The sequence below is a fragment of the Protomyctophum bolini genome (assembly GCF_963924005.1).
Source record: "Protomyctophum bolini genome assembly, contig: SCAFFOLD_77, whole genome shotgun sequence".
NCBI lineage: Eukaryota > Metazoa > Chordata > Actinopteri > Myctophiformes > Myctophidae > Protomyctophum > Protomyctophum bolini.
The window spans coordinates 240,087-245,072 of record NW_027666171.1 but is presented as its reverse complement, the minus strand read 5'-3'; the positions used below and the strand labels follow the sequence as shown (position 1 = coordinate 245,072).

General features: G+C 41.0%; 1 long non-coding RNA gene across 1 annotated transcript; it reads right to left on the bottom strand.

The window, feature by feature from the left end:
* Positions 1-1,778: 1,778 nt before the first annotated feature.
* LOC308312046 lies at positions 1,779-4,208 on the bottom strand. The gene is made up of 3 exons (XR_013963720.1): positions 4,122-4,208; positions 2,352-2,411; positions 1,779-1,905 (listed from the first exon to the last, which is right to left on the bottom strand). It is a non-coding gene; the product is annotated as an uncharacterized lncRNA (long non-coding RNA).
* Between the last annotated feature and the right edge of the window lie 778 nt (positions 4,209-4,986).

Genomic DNA, 4,986 nt, shown 5'->3' with positions numbered 1-4,986 from the left:
TATAATAAACAGACTTGGCAACACTCCAGCAGCGTCCCAGAGCCGCTCAAGTGTAAAATCAAACAGTGCTTTTATCTGCTTTTGCGTTTATGAGGTGCCTAGACCCACGTCTAATCGTTATGCGCAGGTCAAGGGGCTTAATAGCAAATTGCGCAAAGCGAAAATAATTAACATATGGACACTCCCACAATGCTAAAATATTCAGCAACGTCGTATTCCATATGTGTGTGCGTTCAACACGGGACGATAAGGCTTTCATAATACGATTGTGCGCAGAGCGAGGCCAATTTATGTATTACCACATGGTAAAACGCACCTTCAAAATCCAGCCCTTGGTATATTGGTGTAACCGACCCTACATTGCAAAATGGAAAAGCATAGAGTTATCCCTGATGGATGTACCAATACAGTCACTATTAGGTTGCACTGACAGAGAGAAAGGAATGTTTCAGACAAGGAGTCAGTGGGTAAATTTATCGTTCAAAATATGGCTGGAAGTTGTTAAACGCTTCCAGCTTCAGAGGGAGGCAAAACTTTTAAGTTGGCCAGCATATGACCCTGACTTCATACCAGCAGTATTAGACAATAGGTATAAACAATGGCACCACAATGGCATCACTTCTATATGTACTATGATTAAAAATGGAAATATTGACAGTTTTGAAAACCTAAAGCAGAAATATGGGTTGGCTAACCAGGACTTCTTCAGATACTTACAAGTAAGGGATTGTTTTAGTAAAAAGGTAAAAGGGTCTACTCCAGGTATTAAACAGGGGTCTTGTGAGTAAACTATATAATGGACTTGAAAAAGGACTCTACGATATATGTGAAAGAGCGATGGGAAAAAGAGTTGGGAATTGATATAAGTGAATAAGTATGGATGAATATATAAGAAAAGCAATCAACGACCACTAATTCCTTGACTTGGCGAGACTTTTGTTGGAAAAACCAGATTCGCTTCTTTATTACTCCAAAACAGAAGTCCAAACAGACTGGCAACCATATGGACTGTTGGAGAGAATGTGGAGATACAGTGGTTGATCATGCACATGTCTTTTGGTCTTGTCCTGTAATTCAGCCATTTTGGAAGGAAGTGACCACACTTATCTCAAACATTATGGGTTTTAGAATAGATGATTCATTCACATCTTTGTACCTAGGATAACTCCCAGATGGGCTAAACCGGGATGACTCCTACTTACCGGTACTTAAGATTCTACTTGTAGCAAGTAAAAAATCTATTACAAGAAACTGGTTACAAAAGAACTGTCCTACTGCCGACCTTTTTATCAACATTGTGAAACAACTGCATCACCTAGAACAGATGACCTATTCGTTAAGACTGCAAAAAGAGCTGGGTGAAAGAAGATGGGAGAAATGGACAGAGTACTTAGCTGGGGGTGGATGTGGAGTGAATATGGGTGGTGTCTTTCCGGTTGTCATTTAATGTAAGGAACCCAAAAATCTATAATATGTATTATATTGCTGCTGCTGTACATTGTAATATATTGCTGCTGTTGTACATCCCATGACCTCTTGTTTTTTTTTGTATTTTGTTTTTACCCAGTTTATTTTTATTTTTATTTACTGTTGATGTTTCTGTCCTATTGTATGTCTTGTATTGTTTGTCTTTTTTGTTTGTCTTGCATATTAAAAAATCCTAAAATAAAGAGTTAAAAAAAAAAAAGTAAAAGTATAATCACGTTAACCCACACCCTCGAATGTAATATTGCAATTCTACCACAGACTGACAGTCACCCTTAAAACAAAGAAAATCACCTTCTCCTTCAGGCCTTCCACCTCTGCCTGGAGGCTCTCAGCTCGCTCCTCGGCCATCTCTTCCACCTCTGCCTCTGCCTCGTCCAGCGTGGCGTCCGCTGTGTCCACCATCTCATGTAGGGTTATCTAGGGTTAGGGTCATCTGGGGTTAGGGTTATCTGGGCTATGTTGTTCCAGGTACCCCCCATCTGAAACTATACATGTTGTTCCAGGTACCCCCCATCTGAAACTATACATGTTGTTGTCCCCCCCCCCCCCCCCCATCTAAAACGATGTTCCAGGGACCCCCAGAAGCAAAGATTTGAGTTAAAAACGTGAACTGACAGCCCTATCGGCTATTTTACCGTTTGTGAGGACGCACACATGAGCGCGCGTTATTACGTGGCGGAGCAAATTGTTATTTATAATGTGTGTGAAATACCGTGATAATACAGTAGCTAGACTGGATCCATTGGAACACACATTCTTTTATGTCTTAAAAGTAATACTTTTAGACAAGGTTCATGTCTGACAGTGACAATATTCAGGTTAAAGGACCACCCCCCCTGCAAACTGGGCAAAGCCAAACGTACCTCAACTGCGGCCTGAAGTCTTCGCGCCTTCGTGCGAACGACCTGCAAGTGATTTGTTATCTTCATTACCAGAAAAGGAAAAAAACAATTAAACCAAAGAGTACAAAGTGGATTACACATCAGGGTTGAAAACACTTGAAGGGAGATAAGCCCTACTATAGAAGCATCTCAAGCCACACATCAACCTTACAGCCAACAAAGCATTACACTGTCTGTTGTTGTCACTTAATCCATTCTGGGCGGGAACCCCTTTTGGTGTTAGCATTATGTTATGCTTTAGCTATTGAAAAATAGCAGATCTACAAGCTCATAGCGCTCCACCGAGACAGAGTGGCGCGCTACGAGCTAAAATGTGGTGCAAATCTTTGAATATATATTTCCAAGCAAACATTTTTAACTAAAATATTTTCTTCTGGGGGTCCCTGGAACTACATCTTTTGAGATGGGGGTCCGTGGCCCAATAGAGATAATTCTGGGGGTCCTTGACATGAAAAAGGTTGAGCACCACTGACAGAGAAACATGGGTTTTTCAGAAAAATGTTAGGATTTAGAAGCCTTTTTCTTAATCGACCTCAGTCCAAAATGGGTTAAGGAGGATGCAGGCCCCTTTAGCACACATTAACAGAGCGCAGATGTGATCTGCTGTGTACTGAATGAAAATTGGCCAGTCTAGTATTCTTTGGGGGGGATCTGGATATAAGGCATTTCACTGGCCAAGTTTGCCTTGAACATTCATATAGTCCGAAAACATTTCATGTTCCTCATAAGATGAAATATTCATCAGTGCAGATTGTAGAATGGTAGTGTGTGTTCGTAGGTGTGTGTGTGTTCCTTCTGCCCTACATGACTGGATATTGCATTGTGTATTTGCATTTCTTTGGTGGAGTGGATTCATTTTCTGTAGTGGTTTTAATCAAGCAAATCACCCCCATGTCAAAGAAGCTTGCGTGTGTGTGTGTGTGTGTGTGTGTGTGTGAGTGTGTGTGCAGCTGGGCACACGCGTGTGTGTGCGTGCGTGCTTGCGTGTGTGTAAAGTGGGTAATTGGCAAATATCAGTGCAGATCACCAATCAAATGGCCACTGCAGGTAAGGTCTTTGAAAGTAGGGAACTTTTCTTGTTATTATTATTATTAAGTTTATTATTCACCTGGGGCCTATTTCACAAATCTTGGATTAACTAATCCAGGATATAGGCCAAAGCGAGGCTTTTTAAATACTGGTCTTTACAGCCTGGTTTATTCCGTTCCACTAAAGCCAAGCGAGGCTCAGAATTGGCGGATTTGGCGAGCCGGGCTCAGCAAGCCTCGCTTACAAGCGCGTGCACGCATTCCTTGAAAAGCCATGATGCCGATCATAGATTTCTTGAGCGAGACCAATCATGAGCGAGGCGAGCAAATATGCAGGGAGAGCTGCGGCTTTCACAGATGAGGAGCAAGAAAATCTTATGATATACTACGAGGAATGATGAGTGAATGATTTATTACTTTTTTGAGGCAGGTCTGATAAGAGCGCCCCTCACTTCACACGGGTGTGATTATTTTGCAGAACAATTGGATTTGATCAAAATCCTTCAAAATGTTGGAACTACAAGCCTACAACAAGCTTACAATGTGCCAAATTGTATAAGCTTGTAGATCGGCTAGTTTCAAATAGCTGATGATGCTGATAAAATGGGGCTTTTAAGTGGTTTTTAAGTGGTTAAGCACATGGCCAGTGGCACACAAATAAACACAGAATAGAGATGACACACAGCAGGCCTATAACACTTACCATGGGTCATATCCATGGCCTCCTCAAATACGCGCTCCATCTCTTCGGTCCAGAACAGGCGTTTTGCCCTCCCAGCCATGATGTTCTGTTGAGTATCAAACAAAGTCACATCCTGTGTGTTCAATACTGGTACCTTATTATATACCTTTATTTAAGGATATTCACCTCACCTGAGGAGGAAAAGACAGGGTTCAATAATGACCTTTATTTAAGGATATTCATCTTCACAGTTTGACTCCATAAAACACTTTACCCACATTTTAACCCGTTCTGACCTGAGATCAGATTCTAAAAATGTCTTCTTCTACATCCTGACACCAAAATGGGTTCCCGCCCAAAATGGGTTAATCAAATATTCTACGCTGGCGAGATTGTTTCATTACCTTTGCAGCATAACGCTGAAAGAATTTGCGCTTTAGATATGTGAAAAACCGCTAGTAAACACTAAACACTGCCCGCATCGGTTATTGAGCCGATAAAAAAAAGCCACTTCCTTGATCCGGGTCACAGACAAAGAGCAAAGCCCTAGCAGCAGCCCAGATGATGACTTGATTTCCAGGTTTCGTCGTCATAACGCGACGGCCTCGTCATCAGGTCCCGGAAAAATCTGCCGTTTCTTTTTAATTATTTTAAAACGGCTAATTAAACGCATTAAACACATGTGTGGCCCTCAGGTTAATATCGGAGTTTAATTACTTCAGTCTAAATTAGTAGCTTAATGAATAGCATAAAATTGTTATTGACCTTTTTTATGTCCGATGTATGTGTATTTAGTTCTTAAAGTTAACATAACTATAATTGAAGGCATTTGAAATTAAATTAAAATGTAACTTTTCAGGATTGCAATTTAAAAAAATCGCCAAAG